Source organism: Apis cerana, linkage group LG4 (genome assembly GCF_029169275.1).
Source record: "Apis cerana isolate GH-2021 linkage group LG4, AcerK_1.0, whole genome shotgun sequence".
Lineage (NCBI taxonomy): Eukaryota > Metazoa > Arthropoda > Insecta > Hymenoptera > Apidae > Apis > Apis cerana.
Window position 1 is genome coordinate 8848169 of NC_083855.1, and position 27046 is coordinate 8875214.

The 27046-nt window shown below is 28.4% G+C and overlaps 1 protein-coding gene and 1 long non-coding RNA gene across 11 annotated transcripts in view; one reads left to right on the plus strand and one right to left on the minus strand.

The window, feature by feature from the left end:
- Window positions 1–270: 270 nt before the first annotated feature.
- Window positions 271–27046, plus strand: part of LOC107999048 (1-phosphatidylinositol 4,5-bisphosphate phosphodiesterase epsilon-1) — a 104793-nt gene continuing 78017 nt past the window's right edge. For 5 of the 8 annotated variants that reach the window (XM_017058689.3, XM_017058693.3, XM_017058692.3 and 2 more), the window contains exons 1-2: window positions 271–958; window positions 18691–18724. The gene's annotated coding sequence lies outside the window, so the exon portion shown is untranslated. Of the gene's footprint in view, window positions 1537–18690; window positions 18725–27046 lie in introns of all 8 variants that reach the window. The other 3 variants (XM_062073979.1, XM_017058691.3, XM_062073980.1) reach the window with 3 other exon arrangements.
- LOC107999050 (uncharacterized) lies at window positions 6540–9395 on the minus strand. 3 transcript variants are annotated; one of them, XR_009829549.1, is made up of 4 exons: window positions 8914–9395; window positions 7905–8010; window positions 7768–7815; window positions 6540–7607 (listed from the first exon to the last, which is right to left on the minus strand). It is a non-coding gene; the product is annotated as an uncharacterized LOC107999050 (long non-coding RNA). The 3 variants fall into 3 exon arrangements; XR_001766284.3 differs by having other exon boundaries at window positions 6540–6882; window positions 7287–7607; window positions 7768–8010; XR_009829550.1 differs by having other exon boundaries at window positions 7768–8010.

A 27046-nucleotide genomic window follows, 5' to 3' on the forward strand; every position in this document is an offset into this window, starting at 1 on the left:
GCGTGGCAAGGGTCGCCAACGCCGTGGAAATAGAAGAGAGAGAGAGAGAGAGAGAGAGAGAGGAGAGAGAGGGAGGGGGAAAAAAGGGTAGAGAGGAAAAAAAAAAGAAGAAGCGGGATAGCAGGGTGGAAGAGAAGAGGATGGTGAAGGCGAGGGGGAGGGATGGAAAATCGAGGCGGGTAGGGTGAGATGGGTAGAGGATTGGTGGAGCGAAGGGGGTGAAGGAGGATGGCAGATAAAAGGGTAGGAAGAGAAACCGATCGTCGGTAGAGGGTTGAGTTTGGTTTGGTGGTGGCAGTGGCGGTGAGGAGAATAGTGTGGCCGGACTGTAGGAGAGAGGGGTGGTATTATATTTGCGCAGGGCCGCCCGATAGGGCGCAGTATCGTCGCGACCGCCGTCGCGTGCACGTCGATTTTCTGTGCGTTTACGTATATACCAGACCGCGAGTGCGTCTGCACCGAGAACATCGTTTTCCCTCCTTGTCGGTCGTATATACTTTGACCGGCCTCCTCTCGTATACTCCTTTTCTTCTCTCTTTCTCTCTATCTATCCTTCTCGCGTTCTAGCTCCACCTCCTCTATATTCGCTCCTCTCTTTCTATACCTTGTTCTCTATTCTTCTCCTTTCTTCTCTTTCTCTCTCTCTTTCTTTCTCTTCTCTCTTTCCCTTTCTCTCTGCCTTTCTTTCTCTGCCTCTCTCTTTCTCTCTCTTTCTCTGTCTCTCTCTCTCTCTCTCTCTTCCTCTCACGTTATTGGCTCTCGCTCAGTTTCTCCATTCCATGCGTATTCCTCCGTGTTACTCTCCTCGATGTTTCGCGCGTGATCGTGCCCACTGCTCCACTACAGTTCGCGTTCCGCGAGATACGTATGATCCGATCGAACTGTAAACAACAACAGAGATCGCGAAAGTCGAGAGCGAATCCTCGAGCAGGAGTCGTTAAGTGTTCTTGGCCCAAGAGTGAGTAGAAACAAAATAAAAAAGAAAAAAAGAAAAAGAAAGAAAAAGAAAAAAAAAGAGTGTTGTTCACGTGATGATTGGTGTGTTCGTTTATGTTTTTTTGCACACATTGTCTCCGAATACAAAATAAAAGAAAGGATCTTCTTCTTGGTTTACTTCAACCTAACCTCCCCGATTATATCTCACCCCCATTGCACGGCCCCCACAATCCAAGTGACTTTTCGACGTTCACGCAACGCGCGGCCTGCCTCGCGTTAATTCGACGGATACACCGAGAGGTTGGGCTTCTCGGTGCACGAATAATTGCCGGCAATTGCCGCCGGATTGTTTTCTGGGGGGAAAGGGGTGGTGGAATCTCACCTCGAGCGATGGAGTAACGAGAATCAACGGAATGAATACGCTCGTTTTCACCCCCAAACCCGTGATAATAAAGGGTGAATCATCAATCGTCCGAGCAAATGCTAGGACCTTTGCCGAACAACCGATCTTAGCTGGCTGTTCTTGCGTTGCGTGAAAAGTCTTTGGAAAATAGGGACCAAATCTCGGCGACCTGGACCTCGAGATTGGAACGATATCAGGTGGGTATATGTCGTTGTAAACTCGTTCCTTATCACCTATGTCTTTTTTTTCAACCTTTGATCGTTTGTCCCAAAGGATCCTTCTCCTGTTTCTTTCTTTTATCAATCTACAAGTTTGTTTTCGATTTTATTGGCGATGTTTTTAAATAAACATCTCTATCTTCTTGAAATTTCTATGTTGCAAGTAATGATAGAAGAAATTGAAGACGTTTCTTCATAAATCGTCAATTTTTATTGTATTTGAAAGCAAACAAATTTGATAAAAATATTTTTTTTTGGAGATTGTATAATATTTTTAAGATTTTTCACGTATAAACAACGAAGTATATATATATATATATTTAAAATAGGAATGTTTATTGTTTCTCGCTATAATATTTTATCTCACAATGTTTAACTTTATCGTATTTTTTGTATTTTAATTAAGATCAGGTATGCAAATAAAGCTAATTTAGAATGGAATTAAAGTTTTTATTGCTTCGCTCTAGGTGTAAAGGAAATTGATTATCCCTTAGTTTTTTCTGTTTTTATTTGTTCGAATTGCGACGAATTTCTTAATATAAAAATTTCTTTTATCCTTGATCTATCGTGGAACGCTTGAAAATTTCCATTTAAATTTCATTTAAAATTAGTAAAAATTTTTCGATCCGAGATATAACTCTAACTCAACTTTTAATTTTATCGATATTTCTGTATAATCACTATTAAAAGTCACTATTATGCCACTATTATTTCGTAAACGAAGTGATAAAAAGAAGCAATTAAATTAATTAATCTCTATTCATTATTAACGATAAATTTTTATTTATATTCGCTCAGAATTACATAATATACGAACTATTTATTCATATATTATTTCCATTAAACATGTATGTTATATTTTTGCAATTAATACTCAAAATTGCTGAGCTCGAATAAAGTTGTTACTCTACTCTTCGTAATGTGTAACATTTAATTTATTACATGTAACTACATGTACAGATATTATACAAAGTTTGTAATTACCTCGTAAGCAGTTAATACTTTATCAATATGAATAAAATACATATTTTCCAAAGAATTAAAATTTTAATGTATTTTAACTCTTATGCCATTACCTAAATATTCTTTTATTTATATCAAAATTAAAAATTCAATCGAGTCGTTGTTATTATTTATAATTTCTGAAGAATTTAAAAAAAAAAACTTTGTCCTAACTTTCATTGTTTCCTTGACATAAAAGTGAATATATCGGAAAGCAATAGTTTTTTGTATTTGTTTCGTTGAACAAAGAGAATCAGAAGAAGATTTCGCTCTAATTGTCTAGAAATAAGATGATGAAGTCGTGGAATACGATGAACAGTGTATAAGTCTACAAGAGAGAAATTCGATTTTCGCGGTAACGTGATACTATTGTATGCGAACTATCTCATTGTCCAAGTTCGATTCAAGTCCGCCCTCGAGTATTGTACAATTCTATACACGAGGATGTAACATCTTGAAAGTCAATAGAGTCGAAGACATTTTTGCCGCGATATTTAAATCGATGATCGCATTAACCGAGTAGCAGTGGAATATTAATCAATTCTTTAAGAAAAAAAATACTACTTTTATCGTATTTTTTTTCTCTGAATTCCTAAATTTCTCTCGAAGACATTGTAAATATTTTTAGTATCTTTCTCGAATACGAATACGCATTAGGGGAACAATAAACAGGATAGAGTTCGATTGAGAGAAATGGGTTAGATTTTATCGGAATAAACTTTCGTTCATATAATTTATTTCGCGAGTAAGATTTATTTCGAAAATAATTTTATCTTTAAACAAATTTATTTTATTCGAAACGATTATTTGCGTTTTTATTCTTTTATTCGTTGCTATGCTTAAAATTTTCCATGATGTTTTATAATTAGATCGATGATATATATATTACATTATGTCCACATGATTATTATATTATATCGATAACAGGCGTACAATACATGCCACGTAACCGTTATATGGTTATGGAATATTATCCATAGTAAATTCACGTTCGATCGTTAATAATAATATGGTCACAAAATCTTTTTGTTAATAAATTTTAACGAATTAATAAATTATCAGAATATAAATTCCACTCAAATAAATGATTTTAACTAATAATATTGTAAATTAAATAAATAATTAAATAAAACGACACCCATAACCGATTTATTTCCTTCCACATGCAGTTTCTTTGAAATTTTACACATTTTCGAAAGTCGTACGAGCATTTTGTAATATTGATTTCAATTTTCTTAGGCTCTCGTGAAAAGTAGGTGTCGAATGGTATAAGGAAAGAGAAAAAGAAGGAGGTAATAGAAAGAAGCCTTTGTTTTCGTATATTCAGGTACGATACCGTCAAATTCGCGTATTTCACTCGATATCTTTGATCCTGGCTTTCAATCTTTAATCGCATGTTATATCTACCTTGCATAGAAAATATGTATACATAGAGGAAGTTATTCTTTATCGTAACGAAAATGGAAAAAAAATACCAATTCTCTTCTTTTCTTTGAGATAGAATTTTTCATGGAAAAAAGCAAAAGCTTGTTAATTTCTCTCTCTCTTTCTCTCTCTTTCTCTTTCTTTAATTTCAATTTTTTTTCCAATCTACTATTGCGAAAAAATGTATTTCATATTTTTCATAAATATTTATTACACGAATTAGAGAATTTATTATTACACGAACATTAGAGAAAAAGTTTAAACGATATTTTATCTCGTTTATTAAATACTCTTTTAAACTCTCTAACTCTTCTTGTTATCAGTATTTATTGTCCGATAAGGTAATTCACGTGAGTTGAAAGATAACAGTGGAAATATATATTCGCAAAGTATTTTAATTATGAGAATGAATCTACAGTGACTCTATAAAGGAATTAAAAAGAAAATCACAATTAAGAGATCAAGATTATCCGTCTATTTTATTGGACTAATGATTAACATAACGTTTAAAATGCATTAACACGCGAACGAACTTTTGACAATTTTTGGTTCCTTTTTAAAATTTGCATAAAGTGGAAATCTTAAGCTGATTCAACTCGTTTTAGTTTTTTTGTCTTCTTTTCTTTTTTTGTTACAACAAATTAAATCAAACGTAATCTACATAAAATTTTAAATAATATAAATTATTTTTATTTAGAAATTAGAAAGATTATTATTTTCATTATCTTTTAATGAATTGTGATTTTGGAATAAATTGCAATTGATACATTATTAAATATGATTCCTTAATTCGTATAATCTCGATTCTATGAAAATTATATATACAATGTTTTGAAATTAAATAATTAATTTTCATACATAACTTTTCTATTAAATAATGGATAGATACACTTTAAGTATTTCTTTCTTATGACCATTCACGAAAAATTTCAACCAACTTTTTGTCACAATAATATATCTTTTTCCACAAAGGCGGTGATTTTAATTTTATGACACGTGGCAATTTACTTTTTTAATTAAAACTAAAGCTTTTCTTCTGACCTTATTTTCATACCATTGTATCCAGGCACGCATGTGAACTAGTTTGTAATTTCGTTAATAACACTTCCCTAAGGAAGAAATTATGGACTAGGGACACGCAATACTTTTACCAAGAAAAGCATTTGAAATAGAGGTTTTAGTGAATTAAAACGTTTTCAGGAAGCACTCGCGGTGTTTTAATTTCTCTGCTTTATGACAATTTTGATTTAAATGAAAAAATATAATTCATAATACGTATATTAATGTATTTATCTTGGACAATGTATACTGAATAACAAGAAAAGTTTTATAGATATCTCATTCTACATACATATTCATAAGTTTAAAGTTACGCGTGCATATAAGTATCTATAATTAAAAATATACAGAGTGATATAAAAGTTTCTGAGCATAAGCATATAAAGTTTCTGAATAATAGTTTAAGAAGAGAAGTTTCCACTAAACTAAAATGGTAACGTTATGTTATAAATAAATAAATATCCAGAGATCTTCTTCTATCATTTCTATATCATTTATCATTGCATTGCATACCAATTTCAACAAAATAACGCGTCAAAATCCTTTCTTTTAATCCTCACCAATGTTCATACACGCCCATTTCGTTCAATATTTCACTCGTATAGCACGATATACCGTGATTCGATACATTAATTAAAACATGAATATTTAAATGGCCGGAAGTACTCTGGCCATTATTTTTATATTCGATTAATAAAATCCAATATATCGATTAATAAATCGTTAGATTGGATAAATCAAGGGATTAACGCTGTTGCATTGTGACCATTTTTTTTTTCAATCGTTAAATTGTTGCCATTAAAATAACAAATAAATTGAGCTATAAATTTTCCGTCATATTCATTTCATATTTCAAATTCTTTGGTATCGTCCGTAATTTTTTTCCTACTTTTTATGAAATTGTTTGGAATTTATTCGAATTCACTGCTATTTTTCGAATAACGGGTAACGAGCTTGTTATTGTATTGCTTTAAGGAAAATGAAATAGTTGAATATTAAGCTCTTTTTTAAATTAGCGAAAATTAATATTATCAGGCTCTGTGTGTGTCCATCCTACATGATCTACGGAAGGAAAGGAATTTTTATTCCGTTTTTAGCTCGTTTGAATTAGCTTCTGTTTGTTTTGTATAGCGGAGATATTGCTTGCTTTTGCATATTGATGACGATATGGCAAGTGTAAATAATATTTAGGTATATTTGAAGGAAAATGGAAAATGAATAATGAAATTATATTATTCGTAAGAAATATTAACATTAAATATATTAAAGTAAGTGAATTGTTTCAGTAAATATAGAGGCATAATTTTAATTAAAAGAAAAATCTGCGTTTCATTAAATAAATAATAAAAGAATTAAAATCAATAATAATCCAATTTTACTTTAATATTTTTTTTTAATTTATTAATTATTTTTTATTTGCAATAATAGTTTATCTTTTACATGTATAAATTTATTAATTTTATACATATAAATATTTTAAATAAATGAGACACGATTAATCTATGATCTTAAAATAATAATCCTATATAATATTCACGTGACTTTAATAAGACAACAAAATTGAAAGTGCAATGTAATACGTATACAATGAAACATTCAAACAGTTATATACGTATGAGTATAATATACATGCACATAGAAACATATTATTCTTCTTATTTTTCACCACCAAAACATCTCGTTGCTCGTTTTTCTGGTGGGACCAGGCATTCAATGTTGGAATAACTCAATCAGAAAACCAAAACGAGTTATCACGGTTAACCCCTACGCATCTGCGGACGTGATATTTCGCGACGCAATTTCGTTCGTGCGACATTTTGAACGAAATATTTCGCGTGCCTGTTTTCCAATATTTATTTCAATATTTATTTCGCGTAAAAGAAATATGTTATATTTTATAGAACTATAATGTTATTTTATGTAAAAGAGATATATTGTATTTTATAGAAATACAATGTTATTTTGTGCAAGAGAGATATTATACTGTATTTCGTGTAAAAGAAAAAAAAAGAAAAATATTTGTTTTTAAGAGTGTATTTTTTGAAAAATACATAACATTTTTGAAAGCATTTCTAGTCTTATCTTTTTTAAATTTTTGTTAGATAGTATTATGTGATATTACATTAAATGTATCGATATATTAATCTCAAATGTTTACAACAATATAATATTTATAGCAATTTTAAAAATTATTAGGAAAATGCTAACAAAAATGTTCGAACTTTTCTTATATTATATATTACCTTGTTCATAGAAGAAAAAGGATTAATAAGATTTCCTTATCAATTCAAAACCGGATTTATCCATGATGAGAAGATCATTTCATAAAAGCAATGCATACGTCATCTCCTTTCCGCTTGATTTGACCATCTTTTTTATCAATCTTCAGATAAGTTCAGGATGTTTTAGTTGATGAAACGTGGACGAGTAGTATTACAAAATAGTTCTTTCAAATCTTTAATTTTCATAATGCCATATGAGATTATAAAATAACAAGAGAAAGCAAAAGCAATAAATAAACTAGATACATCTTGATTTGTATGAGATGGAAACTGTTGTCGTTTCTGAAATAACATTGGAAAATTTTTAAAATGCGTTAAAAAAAAAGTTTAGCTACATTTCATTATAAATATCTCTTTTTTAAAAGTTATTTATTAATTGAAAAAAGTAAAAATTTATTTTAAAATAAAGATTATTCGAATGATGCAAATAAAGATTACTCACAGATTTTTATAATTTGATATGTGTATCTTTTTATTAAACACAAATTTTCTGGAATAAATTCGTCGAGAGACATTTATTAATCTCTTTATGGTAACTATGCTTATAATTGCATTACAATGCAATTGTTTAACCTTTACCTTTATGGTATAACGATGTATTATGGTATTACCTATTGTACAACATTAATGACAGCCACTTCGTTGGGGAGCAACAAGTAGTTGCAAAATATATCGATGGCGTGACCTAGGCAATAAAGAGCTGTTATTATTCCTGGTTCAATGAAACATTTTATATATCACGATATTAAAATTTTGTTTCTTTAAAAAATTAGAATCAAAAGTTCGATTAATTTCTTTTTAAGTTACGTTATACATTGCCGTTATTAGATTTTAAAATTCACTTGTAAAAAAAAGTTTTAGCTTACATTTCGTTTCAATTAAAATCAATAATGTGTTTCATTACATGACCCGTTTGATAAAAAATATTACAAAAAAAATTATTTTTAATGAAATTTAATGAATGCAGAATACTTTATTTATATTTTACATCTTGCATTCTTGCATTGATTAAAATCAATATCGCAATAATTGTTCTACATTGTGTCTAGAATTCGGAGAAAAAAATATCTACATGGAATAATTTATTTTCTATTAGTTTTAACGGAATTTAGTATATAGAAAATATGTATTTATTAATTCTAAAAAAATTGAAATTTTTCGTTGCTCAAGTTCCATTTCAAAATCGTTTATTACACGTGAATGTCATTTAAAAAAGTTCAATTTATTTAAATTTTTCTGTTTTCACTGTTTAACTGTTTTGTATTTATATTGAAAGAATTTTCACGAGAGATTTTATCTTTAAAATATCTTCACTTTTATAAAATTTATTTTAGAAGTCAACATTTTTTCGTTCGAATTTTTTAAATAAAATTTGAAATTAACACATAATCCATTTATTCAAATAATAAATATTTTATAATGTACAATTTTATTCATCATTTTAATAAGGTTTTTTTTTTAGATCACTTTAATTTTTAAATCAATCGATTTTATATAAGAAAATGACTCTTGTTGTTTATTTAAAAAATTTTTTTTCACGATAGTTTAAACGTTTAAACAAAATCACATATTAATTTAAAAAAATCACCTTCTCTCATTAAATCACATAATTATATTTCTAGGCGAAGCATTTTATTCTCTTAATCAATTTCAGAACGAAAACTAAACCGTATAATTATATTTCTAGGTGAAGTTATTTTCTCCCATTCAACCTAAATCAAAGCCATCGATTGAAACTCGATACCAGCTAAATTTACAACTTCTTTGATTCCCTCTCCGAATATTCGATCGCATAAATGCACATGGCACAATGCAAACTCTCGATACAAATTATTCTGCGGCAAACGGTCAAGAACCAATCGAATACATTCTCGAAGCTTTTCTTATCTTCGAATTTCTTTAATTCCGGCCAAACTACACAAACTCAGAAAAGATCTCTTTATTATACTACGTTGAAGTTCTCGAGGAGATGGTGATGACCGATCGAAACCACGTTGTTCATCGCGAACGGTATAATTCCTCGCTTTTAACGATCTATTAAAACAAAGTTGCGATTACTTGAAAGTTTAGCACAATTGACGAATAAGGAAAGGAAGGGGGATGATGAAGTTGGCCGATTTAATTTTCTAAATATTCATAGTGGCGCCGCACCGTGTCTCTCTGGCAAACGACGAAGACTGCTGTCGTGACTCGGAACACCATAAATATTCTATGTTGCGCCGTCCTAACCTGAAACGAGAGACGAATACAGGATATCTCAGATGGCAACTTCGCACCTAGCAAACACACATGGTCGTGTGTAACGAAATATTAAGTTATGCAATTATCCATGTAAATTCTTTTTTCTTTGGATGGGCAAATGATGTTACGAAAGGATCGTTTGGTGAAATGGAGAATGGAGTAAAGAATCGATGAAATGATTATATAGGTTAGTGATCTTGATTTTGTTTGTTTCGTGATTAAATGAATTATATTATTCTGCAAATAATATATTTATTTGTTTGTTCCTAAAATAAATTACTTTATTCTGAGGAAAAATAAGAATTTATATAAGAAACAAAAATAAACATTTTGAAATTTTTCTTTTATTTTAACAATATAATAGATTCAATATTATAATATTATGAAATATAACAAAATTAAATTGAATATAAATTTTCAAAATAGAATTAATAATTTATCTTAATAAATTTTTTATCAATAATTTTTTATTATAAGAATTATAATAATTCTAAAATGCATATAACAATTTTGAAATATTATATCCTATTAGTATTAAAAGTGCTAATGTTTCAAGGTAGATCAATTAAATATATAAATATCTTTCTTAATCAAGTTATGTTATTCATGATTAATGTAATTTTTTGTAACTCATGTGTCTATTCGAGTTTCTCATATACATTTTTAAAATTAATATCGATTTAAATGTCATATGAAACTAGTCTATAGGGAAATCAAAATTATATTATCCCAGTGCATCATAAATATTCTAATTTGACTCGTTATGCATTCGAATGATGGGCAAGTGTGCGAATATTATTATTCATATTGCAAGAGAGTGAAAGGTAGAACGAAAGATGATAGAAAGCAAAGATCATCGATGATTCACTGTGTTTCAAAATTTTTTCGCGAAATTTCAAAAATTTCGATAATGCTGCTCTATAAATAACAGATGTATAATAGAATAACAGTTTGAGGAATGATATATTACGAGGATATATAAGGGGAAAATCATTACAAGATAAATGCCGAAATAAATTAAAAGGTTCGTATCAATATCAAATATATTCGTATCAATATAGCTGAGATTGGAAAATTCATTTTTATTATTAATTTTTTAAAATGAATTCTTTTCATATACATAATTGCTATTTATTTTTTAAATTAGTTTTTTTATTTTTTGATTTGATCCATGAATTATGCTTTCCTATATCTCTAAGTTCACAGTCATACAAGTGAGAGAAGTAATAGAAAAGCGGAAAAAGAATTATTCGTACGCAATGTAATGAAGTTCAAAGGTGAAAATTTCAAATTCCATCGTTTTTTATTCTGTTTCTTTTAGCGAACATGTGTCACATAATGTATTCCGTATTATCATCCTGGAAATTTGCAAACGAAGGAAAATATAATTCTATTGAACTTGGGAACTGAATTGAAATATGAGGGATAGATCAAAATAGAAATCTGAAAAAGAACTAATGTTTTGTTGTTTTACTTTTTCGTATTTCTCAGTAGTTATTATCGATTTCAGATACATGATTCTTTCATCCTAAATGGAAAATCTTGTAAGTAAAGAATTTGAAACTCAAGTTTTCGAAGATATCGATATTTCTTTCTTTCTAAAATTTTTCGAGGAAATATAATTTTCGCACGAAGTTTCAACAAAGAGGATTAATATATTCAGAATTATTAAAAAAAAAGAAAATAAATAAATAAATAAATAAATTAAGAATTTTGAGAAGTTGAAAAATCTTTAAATTTAAAAATTAATATTTATATAGCAAAAATATTTCTTGAAAATTTGATAGATTTTTCAATTTCTTTAATCTCTCAAAATTCTTTAAAAATATTAGAATATTTTCTTTGAAATTTATTAATTAACGCATAATTTAAAATAAAAATAAAAGAATACTTTTTAAAAATAATAAAATTATATATTTTATTTAAAAATCATTTTAAATATTTCTAATGTTTCAATTGTCAATTTCTAAAATTAAAAATACAAATTATATAAGATGTTAGATTAAATAACTAAAAGTAACGTCATCATAATATGATAGTTAGCAAAATCATCACTTTTAAAGTCAAATATCAAATTAATCCATAATCTTCGATTTCTTCGAAAATATCTAAACAACTGTGCCGAGCAAAAACAAAGTTTACATGTGAATTACAAACTTTAACAAAGTACAGAGGCAGAGATATTTTCCATCACGAGTAACCAGTTTCCATGATCTGACCAGCGATCAGGAAATGGATCGATCCGATATCCGACGTTCTTTAGGATCTAATCTTCTTCGCAGATTCGCAGAACATATTTTCTCGTTGGAAAATCAAATATATGTCTTATTTTATCGTTGATGCATCGATCATAGCAACTCGTGTAAACATGCATGAATTATGCATTTCAGACAAAATCGCATTTCATGATCGTCTAATAAGATATATTTTATGTATAGATATTTAATTTCAATAGGTAGAAAGGTTTATTTATATTCATACTAGAGAATCGAAAGAAAAAAAAATTTAACATTAATTAGATTTATATAATTAAAGAATAATAATAATTGTAACTTCAAAGCTTAGAAAATATTTATATGTATTTATTAAAAGTCGTAAAGACGATAATCTGATGAAATTTATCTTTTCTTTTGTAATCTATATGGGACAATTCAAAGTGTATAAGAACTTTAATCATTTTCTAAGAGTCACATCTACTAAATTATTCAATCAAATTCAATCAAGTTTTTATTAATAATCAATTAAGAAAATGGAATTAATTTCTCCATACACGTGTCATTATTATTTTGAACGCTATTAGTTTATGTACCAAAAAAATGTCCGCATGTTTTTAATTTATCGGTGTTAAAAATATATTTTTCCATATTTTTCACATATAGATAAATTAAAATGAATCAATTTATCATTAAATTTTAATTTTAGTATCCATTGAAAAAAAATTCCTTTTTTTAAAAATCTGTACAATTGGTAGTTTAATTAAAATTTACAATAATAATACACATATGTAGAGTTATTATATTTACACGAAATATTCTTTTTTCGCTTTAATTGCTTTATATTTTTGTGCTGGAATACGACATTTTTTGTTTTTTTTTGGAAAAATTCTTTATAAAATAAGAAAATGTATCTACATCTTTTAACACTTAATCTTTCAAATGCTTTCAAATCCTAAATTTCTTTTTTCTTCGGTATCAAACGCCTGTTATTTATTCAAGGTAATATTTTATATAAAGTAATAGATGCAAAAGTCAAATTGATAAATTCTTAAACTTATATATATTTGAAATAATTTTATTTTCATATCTTAAATTTTAATAATTTATTTTTAGTATCCATCAAAGAGAGATCGAATCAAATTTTGAATAAGAATTATGATTTATAATAATAATAATAATAATAAATATACATAAATATACTCGCCATTAATAGGTGTTTAAAATCTTTACTCTTTGAAAATTTGATCTTAGTTAAAATGACTTCGCAACAACAGCTCAAAACATTCTTCGAGTAATTCAACGTGCACGTGTAACTTCCTCTTATAATGAAGTAGATCTTTTAAAGCTCTCCAAATGATGACAAAGTATCTCTTTGATCTTTACGGATATTGCGTATAGGATAGTTTCATAAGTCATCACAAGTTCGAATATATCTTATATATTACAATATATATATATCATAATATTATATAATATTTTATTATTAAATTTGATATTACTTTCGCGAGATATATGTTCCAGGAAAATATCAAAAAAATTTTAACACTTTTATATAACATTTATATAATATAACGTTTTTTGAATTACAAACGCAAAAGCATAAATAAATTTTCTACTTTGATCTCATAAATTATGTTTCACAAAAAAAAAAAAAAAAAGAAAAAGAAAAAGAGAAAGAAAGGGAAAAATCGGGAGTTAGAGCTATAGAAAATCGATAATGCACGGTACACACCTACATTCGAAACGCTAAAAAAGCCTAAAATGTTTCGGGTGCCGGAATATCGACGAAGGTATTGCGAAAATAATGAAATGGCACATGTCCAAGAGATCTACCGAACGTCCATCGAAAGGGTACCGAAAGACTGGCTTTCAGAATTGGCTGACAGCCAATTCTCGTTCACCTGATACGTCTATGCCGTGAACGTTTAAATAATACTGTTACACGACAAATATCGAGTTCACTATCAGACGAAAAAAACTGGAGATCATGTATCGCATACAATCCTTTTAGGAAGAAACACGTAAACGTCAGAAAGATCTATGAGCATCGGTGGATTCACGTGTTGCGTGTCTGTTGCTTTTTTTCTTTTTTTTTTTAATTGTGAAATAAAATCCACGTCGTGGCACGCAAATATTATCAACGAAATTAATTATTAAAAAGGTAGAAACAGTCTTAATTATAGATGTAATCGTGTGGGTAATCAAATACATGATAATTTGAAATATTTTGACAGAGAATTTTTTTTTTGAGAATTTTTTCAAAATTCTAAATTCTGTTTAAAAACAATATATGAACTTTATATTTAACATAAATATAATCAATATCTTATAATCTTATAATAATTTGAAAGGAAATTCTATTCATTTAAGAAATTTTATAATATAATTTTAAAAGAGTTAAAATTAATTATTTTTATATATTTTATATATAAAAATAGTGAAATTTGATAAATAATTTAAAGAATAAGGTATTCAAAGGATTTTCGTGATGTACGACACGCCTTCTGCAAAATTCAATTAGAGTATGTCAGCATCGATTATCTCATTAACTACTATATCTGCGTACTATTAGGTGATATGTAAACTATGTCGATATCAGTCATCGATGAACAGGAAAATGCAATCAGAACAGCTGATGCGCAAAATTATCAATTTCATGGCAATTGATTGGAATATAATTTAATTTGAAGATTCGAAAATCATTGTTGAATGTACATTTCTTAAACAATCATAATGATTTGCAATATTAACCAAATGTTGAATAGAAGAAAATCGTCGTTGAAACTATTTTTCTATAAATTAGAATAGGAAGAAGACACGTGGTACAAAAATAGAAATATGTCATCTACAAGCAAAGTATGAAGTTTATGACAAATTTTGAATATATATATCTGTTGTAGAAATTATCTATGTGCATGAAAACACGTTGACTCTGGAAAGGAAAAATTGCATGGTATTTCTTTTTCACAATTCTATTACTAGTTACCAATACTTAGTTCAATCGAATTTTCGCCGGTCGTGTACTTATGTAGACAAAGTTTGCAACCAAAGCAAAGCTGACAAGTAACTACTTGATGGGCTAACGTGGTTCCAGGAGGCCATGTTGCGAAAAGCTGGACCAACCACCAACTTGTCCTTGATGTTCCTAACTGTTTAAGTTTCCCGTAGTTATTGCTTTTGAATAATAAACGCAGAAAATTATGTAAAAGTCATTATCAAAATTACGATAAGTCAAAATTTCAAAGTTACTGATATATTTAAAAAAAATTGAGAGATAATATAGATTTGAAGTAAGAATTTGAAAAGTTGGAAAGAATAATTTAAAAAATTTTTAAATTTTAATTTTAATTTTAAAACTTAAAATTACTTCAGGGGATTTCTTAGATTCCTTATGTAATATCTATCATAAAACTATTCAATTTGCGTCTTAGATTATTCTTTTCTAAAAAATAAAAAATATTGGACTTATATATTTCTTCATCTTCAAGATCAATCAGATATAAGAATCCACAACATTATGTTCGAAGTAACATATATTTTGTACTTAAATTTATTTTACGTTGATATCGATGATACTATCGATAAATCGAATTATCGATAACATTTTGATAATATAATATTGATCGATAATGTCATTGATAGTAATATCACTACTCTCAGTACATTGTTTGATATATCGATGTCAATACGTTAGGTGTGCGACAAATACATACATGGACATTGTCGATTTAATACTGTTGAACGATAGTTTCTAATTTAAAGTTCATTGTTTTTAACGAATGAAATTGACGATAGATATTTCGACACGTGGAATGATGCAATTATTGATCTTTCTGAATCAAAAGAAATTCCAGATTGCTCTAATCCATGATAAGCTATATGTATATATTTAATTAATCGCTGATCACTCAATAAAACAATGATTAAAATTAAATATAATTAGAATGAATTTATTCGAAAAATTTCAACAGTAAAGAATCGAAATGGTAGAATTTCTATTACGGTGTAACGTTGAATTGTTCTATCTATCGTGAATAATGCAGTTCACGTTCTAATACGTAAATTTCAATCATTACGAACCTATGTCGTGTAAGCTATTCTGCACGCATACAATTCACGTACTTGGCTGACAAATTACTTGTTACAGTTTCGAGCAGAGTTTCAATTACATTGCAAAAGTTGAGTATAGTATCGACCAGTTCATCGTTAATCTTCAAATCTCGACCGCTACTTATTGAACTTTTGATTCTAAAATTATCTCTCTTATTAAAATGATGTATTTATACGTTTCTATTAATGATAACGTTAATTGATAACGTTATCAGCACCATCGATTCATCTTTTTAAGGCTATATTAATATAATATAACAATATATTATATTCTATAAAATAGGGATTATTAAATATATCATCACTTATAAAAATATAAAATAAAAATATAATAAATGGGAAGGATTAGGTAACCATTACCTCATTCTGGTCATCAGATCAATTGCAATCTTGAGTTTGCAAGCTTTTAAAATAACGTTCTTTGAAAACATAGAGAGAAAAATATTGGTCTTCTCTGAATACGAAATAAGCTCTTAAAACATCAATTGAAATTTTCATTCGATTATATTCAACACATTTCTTTCCACAGAGTAATAGCCCCGAATCCATATCGCTTGCACTCAATACTCTACCACTTTATGCATAAGAAGACATAAATTATACATGAGTTGTTGACACGACAAACAGCTTGAAACGAATGAATGCCTGAAATAAGTCGATAAAATATTAATTCTTACTTTATTTAACTTTGGATGCTGCTCAACGAATATTTTATTTTATTATCTTTCCTTGTTTAATTATCTTAAATAAAATAAATTTGCAATGACTTCATTTAAATTGGATTGCACATTGTATTCGATATCTAGAAATTTTTCTAAATCAAAATTTCAATTTCGATTTATTTTTCATTTTGTGAATTTGTTACAAGGTTACAAGGTTTCAGTTTCTCGAATTTCTTCTACATAATTTAAAGTTGTTTATGTTGAGTTTATGTTTTTAATTAAAATATTTTTAGAGATTATATTATTCGATAACGTATAGTAATATTTCTATTAAATATCTAATTTACGTAACATGATAGCATTTAAAACATTAAAATTTCTATATCGTTCGATCGAGAACAAAACAAACACGTCACTTTATTCTCGTACGACTTAGATTAATTTGTTTAAAATTTTAAACGAATGAAAGTACTCGAGAAGGAACGTTGAAATGGATTGCTTGACGTTTCTATGGCTCTTTTAGGGTAATCATTTTAAGGTAATCGCGATTCTCAGTATGCGGAATATTAACTGAAGAGTTATGCTAATATTTTGGAATGGTCGGTTACAGATAAACTTTTCATTAAATAAAACAATAATCTCGACTATTGGATTTTCTTTATTATTTATTATAGAAATCGTCTTGTTTGAAATTATATTATATAGTGAATTCTCGTGTGACATTTTGATATAAAATATTATTTTGTTAAATTTATATTTGAAAATTGATAATAATGGATTTCAATTTTGAAATAATTCATTTAAAATTTATTTAAAATTTTTCAAAACTTTTATATTTTGCATTTTGAAATTCAAATAAGTCTTATAATAAAGTCTTGATAAATTGTAAAAATTTTGAAAGGTTTGGATATATCAAGTTTTGGATATATTAATACAAAGATTTTAAAGTCTTGGAAACTTGATAGATATTCACTATCCTATGATGTATGCTATACATATATATTATAATACATAAGATATTGAGTATAGAACTTTTAAAACCTATCAATATTTTTAAAACTTCCAAGACTTTTCAAATCTGTAAGACCTTAGGGATCTATCAAGATTGTCAAGATTTATCAAAACTTTAAAGATTCTTAATCTTTTAAAACTCAAAATTCAAGATTTTTATATAAATCGATTTTTATATAAATACTTTTATCGAGAGTTTTATCAAATAAATTTTCATTATTATTATTCAAAAAATAAAACTAATAAATATTTAGTTAAAAATTTCATAAATAAAGAATCTTATCATCTGCGTCTCTTTTCTCTGAATATAAAAATAAATAAATAATAAAATTCAATTACCTCATATCTCAATTATTACTAAATAATGTAAATAAGTTATTTTCAATTGATATCATGTAAGATATTAGATAGATAATAGATAGAATATCTTCTTTATATTATAAAAAAAGAAAATTCTTTTTTAAAGAAAGTTATAGAATTGTACGATACATAAATATCTACATATAATACTATTTTACATATATCTATTTTTGTTTTGCCGAGATAAAGAAAGCAATAAAATAGATTCTTTAGACACATTAGAACATTTAAACAGTAAAACTTGAATTTAAAATGAATTTAAAAAATTTAATAATAAAATGTTTAGATAGCAGATCTATAGATACTAAAAATTTTATTTTTCATTGTATATACATATAGGTTAATTTAATATGAAATTGGAAAAATGTTCCAACGCATCATACATGCCATGTGATATATAAATATAATATATACATATTTTCCCACAAAATAATGATTAAAGAACAATTATTTCCATAATATAAAAAAATATATTTTTACATACGTGTCTCTTTTCTATTTTTACAATTTTATTTTATTATTTATTATTATTAAATTATATATAAATAAATAATTGTATTACATAATTGAATATAAAATGTATATATAATTTATTCAAATATGAATAATAGAATTAATTTAATACGGATTATTATCTAATAACATATTGATTTAAAGAATGTAAATAATATAATATTTATGCACTTACATGTATTATACTTTTTTATGTTTTTATTTATTAGTTGTATATTTATCCTTATATCTTTTTTTTTATTTCTGTTGCAGATAGCATGATATTTTCGTGAGACGGAAACCAAAGGTATGTAAATATATATGTTAATATTTCTATATATACATTAAGAAAATGATATGTAAATTTAGTATGTAAATTTTTTTTAAAAAATGGTATATGATATGAATGATCATAGAACAAAAAAGAAAGTCCGAATTTCTTATTAATATTATAATTTTTCTAATCAAATTGAACAAAAACACGAATTTCATTGGATCATTTTAAATTGAACAATTAAAATACTTTTTTTTATTAGCTATAGTAACGATTTATTTTATTTGTTTGAAACATCAAAGAACTTTTGTTTCCACGTTTTCTTTTCTCTACTATGATTATTTTATTCAACTCGAATTGAACTCGTGAACTTCTTGGTTATTTTCAAAAATTAAAGAAACGATAAAGTCGATATAAACGAGACCTCTTAACGAATAATTGTACTGTATATTGACTAATAAAGTACAAGTATATAATACGAGTGTTTGTATGCACGTTTCAAACTATTGAATATCTATATTAAAATATAGATTATGCAGACAAAAGTTTTAAATTGATTTTGGTGTAGAAAACGATATACATCAAAGTAGTTTTTGGTATTTGAATTTTGACTACAAGTTCTTTTTGCAATTTATACGAGTAATTTATATTTACATAAATATATAGAAAATAATAGACATTGTTTTTGTAAAATGGTTTTCTCTCAAAATTCTCTTTAGATATGTATAATAGTTTTTAAATATTTAATATCTATTAAAACGAAATTTTATTTTTTTAATAATTTCATTTAAAGAGAATTTTGATCAAATTTTCATATATTATGTTATATTTATGCATAGATTTCAGTTTGCAAAGAAACGATATAAGATTTATTGAGTCACCAATTTCGATACAAAGAAAAAGAGAAAGAATTTTAAAGAAAACTAAATTTGTTAAATAATCATTGCTAAAATTTTACCTCGCAAACGAAGAATTATTTTCATATGGTTTGGAACAAAAGCAACCAAGTATTTGCACAAAGTTTTCGCGCAGCAAAAGTCTTTAATACTCGCAGTTTATCTCTAAAAATATTCTCACGTGAAAATTTTAAATTTTTCTTTTTCGAAATTATCGTAGATATCGTTCCCACAAAACCTTCGTTTTTTTACTTCCGCTATTTCTTCAACCTCTGAACTTCGAAGTCTCGAGAAAGTTGAAACGATAAGAAAATCGTTTATACTTAAATTAGTTGGTGGAAGTGCTAGTTTGGTTTTCAAACTGAATAGTTCTCGAAATTTTCATAGCAACGATCAATATTCATTCTGGAAGAATTTCAAATTCAAATTTAAATTCTAGAAAAATTTATTAACTTGTTGTTGAAAATAAAATTAAATGCATATCTGATTTTGTCTTAAATAGCTAAAATTTAATCAACCATTTCTCTTAATCATCCATCCTAATATATTTTTGAATTTCTTCCATTATATATATTCCATATATAAATATCCGGTTTAATATTCATTATTTAACTTCTCTACTTAAACTAATAACAATCCAAGAAACAAGCTTATTCCCTTTCTGCTGAATGATTAAATTTTTACCTCAATAATAGATATTTAAAGTTAGGAATCTACTCGACACTCAATTAATCTTTGATTAATCTACAATAGATCAATAGATTGGATAATTTTCTTATCAAATATTAATTGTCATTCGCGAGGATCATTTCAACAATTACAATTATAATGTAACAATTTTATTTTACAAATCTTCATATAATCCTTTGTACTTTCAATCCAACTTTTAAAATTATTTATTTTGACGATCTAACAAATTCACCATTAATTTGTCTCCACTGGACGCTCAAACATATTTGCAATCCACACGTTGTCATCCGATAATTCGAATATTAATACGGAGACGGACGTTTTTCTCCTTTGTTCGTTATCATCCACGTTTTATATCTTCGTTCGTGCATTCATTCGAGGACACGGATGCAAAGACCAGAAAGGGGATGCATCGTGGTCGAAGAGTGAAATCCTACAAACGTGACAGGCGTGCCGACGACAACGGTACTAATACACGTGAACAACGAGCGAGGGGGTGCTAAACTTTCGACACGTCCAGCTTTTCTCATACACGAACCAGTTCCGCGATCATACTCTTTTTTTTTCTTTTTTCTTTTTTTTCCCCCCTCCCCTCCCTTTCTTTTTGTTCACGCGCAACGAGAAACAAATATAAACGCGAGCTAGATGAAAAATCGGGCTGCTCATCAATTTTCTGGCCGATCGAAAGTTATCTGTCGGATCAATCTTTGCATGGTGACGCGAAAGAAGCGATATGTACACTAGTATACGACCCAATAAATTTTTATTACCACCAGGTTTCTCCGTGGTGATCATCTCGAGTTTTCGATGCGAATCTGATTCGATACACGTGGATTTATCCGCGAAGCGTTCTGTCGAATTTCATCGATCTGTGCCACGTCACAAATTTTATTTTCAATCGAAATCGAGAAGTGATAATTTTTCCTTGCTTAATTATTTTTTAACACAATTCTTCCGTTGATTTTTAAAAGCGAAGATTCTTGTATAGAATATACGTAGTTTTTACAATAAATTTTCATTCGTCCTCGCTGCTTCATATTGTCGGTTAGAAGATGCGAACAATATATCTACTTTAATTTCCCTCTCACCATTCTACCAAGCATTCTCTGCTCATAAATCTTTTGCCACCTTCGTTCTTCCACGATCTACGTATCTAGAAAAAGAAGCTATAGCCGTATCAAATAAGATCTTCTTCTTGTTTGTTCTGAAAAATAGTTTCATAAGTAGCGATAAATTTTTTTCAAAAAAAAAAAATAAAATAAAAAAGAAAGAAATAATCGTTCCTCTGTCTCCATAAAAATTCCTGGATTCGTTTCAACATTTTCTTATTATATATCAAAAAATAAATTATTACTACTTTTCCTTTTTCTAAATTTTTCTTTTGGGAATTTAAGATACAAGATAAAAATCCAATTATTCGAAAAATTATAAATTTTCTCGAATCTTACGAAGTGTAAGTGTAACTGTAAACCGATTTCCAAGTTAAAATAATTATCTATTGGGAGAAACCACATTTTTCTATCACTATTTCCAAAAAATAGTTCCCAACGATGGAGATTGAAAAGAGACAAAAATCTCTGATCGAAAGACAAAGACAATTTGTTTACCGGAATTTTCTTCTCTGTTTGTCTCTCTCTTTCAAACGCCTTCTTTTCTCTATTTCTGCGGATCGCTCATTCGATATCTGCATATATGCAGATATTTGAAACGCTTGTCATGTGCAGATCTCGGATACGGAACGTGCGCCGCATTTCCCGTATCTGGAGATCATAAAAAAAAAAAGAAGAAAGAAAGAAAGGAAAAAAAAAATTAGATGAATCTGTGATCCACCCAGTGTGCACGAGTTAATGTCCCTTGCACTTTGAATCGGCACGTTGCACATTATTCTCTTAAATTGGATGCCGAATAAGGAGAAGAATGAAGATTAGTTTTCATCTCGATTTGTGAAAAAAATTTCTTTTCACGCTCGAAAGCATTCCTCAATTTTTTCCCCCTTATCATCGAGACGCATTCGATCAATGTATCGCTATCCTAATTTTTACAATGCAAAATTTCTGAAAACTCCAACGCTTATATTATTCGAATAACGAATATGTTCTGATACTGTAATTTTTTTCGAATATAATGAAATATCGAAGTTTATGCGAGTCAAATTATGTAAAGAGGTAGATCTTCGAATCGAGTCTTTTGTATTTTTTTTTTTATATTTTTGGGGAAAAAGTTTGTTAAAAAACATTATCGTGAACATCATCGATGATATTTTACATTCGTATTCGAATAATTGTATTTGCGAGAAGCTTATATTAGAAGCTGAATATCTGAAGGAGCTAACAAACAGCTTTAAAAACAGAGATGGAAATTTTAACGGTTGGATCAAATTGTCCATTAAACATGAATTAAGTCTGTTAACAAACCTAAGAAGCTTTTAAAAGAGTAACGTAATTTATGGATGCTGAATGATTAACAGTAGAACGGGGCATGAATGAACGAGACCATGGTGAAAGTTGCTTGGAGTAATTTTTAATATGATAATTAGTGGAAGCAATACTGACGGAGGGCTGGGATGAAGAGAGTATGTGTAAGCAAGTGTATGTCAGATGCAGGAAAGCGCTTAAGTGCTGCTGCTGCTGCTGTTGCAAGACAGAAATGAATATCTTGGTGTACTAAGAAGACGTTTAATTACGGAAGGGCAAAAATTGAAAATTATTAATGAGAATGGAAATTTGTTTCTCCTTTGTGATTCGAACCAACACACTGCGTGTCTTTTGGCACAATTGTTTAAAAAAAAAAACAAAAACAAAATTAAAAATAAAATATCGATGTAAAAGTACTTTTTTTTTTTTTTTACCAAATTTTATTATACTCGAAAACCTTTGTACGATTTCTCGTACAAATGGACGTCGTTGTTAAATATTTAATTTACTCCAAACATTATTATTTCGGAAATACAAACGAAAACCCTTCGATCGATTTCTTTTTCAAAGCTACATGTTCAATAATTGGAATTGTTTTAATTAATTGCATATATTCGCATTTGATCTCAGAATTGTTAATTTTTCCGTTATATTTTTGTATTCCACTCTTATGTCAAAGAAACATTCGCAATATCGGAAATGGAAGAATTATCTTTCCGATAATGATATTATTAATTTCCCCCCCTCGCCCAAATGAACTTTTAACTTTTAATTCGGTGACATCTTTATCATTTGTGCTTACTACACATTCGAACATCGTTTTTCACACAAAGGAAAATGAAGGGATCCAATTAATCGGCCTTCACGAGTTTCGGATCTCAATCTTTTTGATTTATGGTTTTCTACGGATTCGCCAGACGTTCTATAGAAAGATTTATAACAACGGTTTAGACAGACTTTATCGCGAAATATCATTAACTTTTTTAATAAGTGAAGTGTAAAATCATTATACGCATAGAATAATTTGGGTCACGTTGAAAGTATTCGCGATCCGATGAAATTTTTATGCAACATTTTCAAAAACTCTCTTCTCATAATAATTCGAAACATTGGAAAAATGTTTTTATTCGATAGGGGAAAAAATTCATTGTGTTTCGTCCAAATAATTAACCACCGCTTCCTTTCAAATCGTTTATTCAAAAATTATTATCGGATTTACAGTTTCTTATATAAGTTCGAAACGTTCAACGTCGAAAATTGAAATGACGAATTCTCTCTCCGTGTATTTCCGTGTAATTCCGAATAAGCATGTTAAGTGTATCCACAAGTTGAGGAAGGCATAATCCGCGGATTGTTGTTCCGTCTCGGATCCACGATTACATTCGTACACGGGCAACGTTCTCGAAGCCGGTATATCATTGTCTAAGATCGAGAGATGTCTTACGTGAATTCTCCTCGTTCTCGTTTCCACAAACTTATCCGATACTCACAGAGAGAACGTGCACGGATTCCATCGTACCTACTTCGAGAGAGTACCTCCCCCCTGATAGGTGTTTGAACTCTTCTGGATTTTAAAATCTTTTTACTCCAACTTTTTTAATCTTTATCCCCGTGTTTTCGTTCTTTCTATTCTTTCAAATTCGTTTCTTCCTTTTGTTGATCGTCGATGTTAGTTTTTAATCTGAACGTTGCTTAAAATAATATTTTTCGAAAGAGAGTTTTATATTTTTAACAACGAAGCAAGAATGTAAAAGTAATAATAATTTCTTTTAATTTTCCTTCTCTCTTTCTCTTCCTCTCTCTCTTCAATTTTCCATTTTTTTAGGTTTTTAATATTCATAAATGTTTCGTTTAAAATTGATTTTTTTATTTAAAATCAATGGTGTTAATTTTTAAATTTAAACGTTACTTGAAATAATATTTTTCAAGAAAATAAAGAAAATTCCGTGTGCTTTTAGTTTGAAAAATAATAACAACTTCCTCTGATTTTGCATCTTTTTTTCAAGTCTTTCCATATTCATAGACGTTTCTTTTAAAAACATTATTTTTTTTTTTTTTCGTTTAATTTAGAATATTACGAAATAATAAATTTCTCTAATTTTGCCCACGTTTTAATATCCATAATTGTTTCTTTTAAAATTAATTTGTATTCAGAATTATAAGTATGAATATAAAAGATAACGATAACGAAAATTACACGATAGAACAACGTCTTTATAACTAATTAGAATCGTGGAAATAAAACGCAAGGGATGGCTGTAATTTCAATTAAACAAGGTAAATTAATTTCGTTTATTTTATTAAAACAGCTTGATATGAAATTCGAATGAATTAGCTAATTAAAACTAACCAAAGTTTTAATTTCGAGTGAAAAGGGCTGTTGACATCCGAACTACTTTTCAAATTTTCTTCACTTCGAATCTGTCTCTCGTTCCACATTTCCTCTCGTTTCGATTCGTGCAGATAAATCTGAAATGCGAAATTCAAATTGCAAATTGGTCCTTTTCTTTGAAAGAAAACCACAAATGCGATCGTTTCGCAAATTATCGAAACATTCCATATCAATTTCATCATCATTTTTCTCCGAAATGAAATTTTATCGAATGCAATCGTCCGTGCAAAAATTGTTACCTTTTTATTTATTTTACATAATTCTATATATAATTCTATATAATTTATATTCAAATTAATCGAATTAAATAAATTTTGATTTTTAATTTACTTGCGTGTTTCGTAAAGTTGATTTGGTAGAAATATTTATCAAGAGCGATCCGAATGAAAGTCAATTTTCGTTTTCTTCGAGCGATAATGGCTCGTGAAGAGAGAGAAAGAGAGAAAGGGGGGTCACGAATGCTAGTCGAATAATATCTATCGGAATTTCAGAGAGTAAATAAAAGGAAAGATGCGATCAATGTGCAGAAAACTGTAAAACGAAGAAATGAGATATCTCGGTGGAAATAAATGACAAATGAAACAAACAATCGTGTTGCATTTATAGAAAAATCTTTTCGTTATTTCTTTAATTTCAACCCTTTCTCTCTCTCTCTCTTGTCAGAGATATCTTAAAGATTTATCAGATTTTCATTATTAATACCTTTGATGGTCGTGTGATGATACGAAATTCTATATCATTAACGGGAGTTGCGATGTAATTCTTCTTTCAACGTTAAAAATCGTAATTAAATCCCTGACAGATGTAGCCAAGTTAAAATTCTCGTGTCTCAAAATTGAATTTCGCATCAGTTCGTGTTTAATTCGTAATAAATTTATCTCGTCGAGAATGACAGGTTTTAATGAAATATTTGTTTTCCTTGTTATTTTTAGCTCGCCCATTAACGGTGTTTCATTATCATATTTTCATTCGACACATTAATTTCGCGTCCAGTTAAAGTAATTAATCGTTTAATCGAAATGATATTATCTAAATTCAAAAAAAAAAAAAAGAAAAAAATAATTTTTCCTTCATCAAAATTCCTTGCCACCATATTGCAGGACATCAAATATCGCACGACTTTCAAACGTAACTTTCTTCCCGTGCATTATACGCCTTCATACATATTCATGAAAATTCATCATTTCTTTCAGAAGTGTTTGCACTCCTACAAACTAGTTTTTGCCAAAACGAAAAATGATTTCGTTATTGGCGTTATATACGCGAACTACATTTTAAATTTCCTTGAATTTTTTTTTCTTTTTTTTTTTTTTTTTCACTCGAATTCGTGCCGTAACTTTGACTCATGAATATATATCAATCCTCGAACCGGATAAAATATTTAAGCGATAAAATATTTTACGCATCCTCCAAATTGTTTAAGAAATTCATTTTGGAGAAAGAAATATATCTATATATGCGTTAATTCGAGCAAAATTCGTGTCTGCCTACATATAGAAACGGAATTTCATTACGGGGAATAAATCGGTCTATAAACGCGAATATATATCAATTGGAGAAAAGATCGGAGAGAAGAGAAATTCTATCGCGTCATCCCAAGTTTACGCACTCGTTTCCATCCTCCGATCATTCGAGAAGAATTTCCACCGCGGTAAAAATAAGTTATATGGGAACAGTCGGATCTAACCCCACTTTAAAAGATACACACAAGCGCGCCTGTAAGAGAATTGTCAGCTATTTTCCCTCCCTGTCGTTCCAATCGATTTCTAAAATTATACGCAAGAAGAAATTGGTGCAAATCCTTGACAAAGAAGCAATGAGAAAGACAACGAAAGACAAGTTCTTCGTCTTCTTTTTATTTTTTTAACATCAACGTAATACGATCGTGTGAGAAAGGAATACAGTTAATAAGTTACTTTCGACAATCGATCGTTACGATATTTAAATCTCGAATCTGTGTATC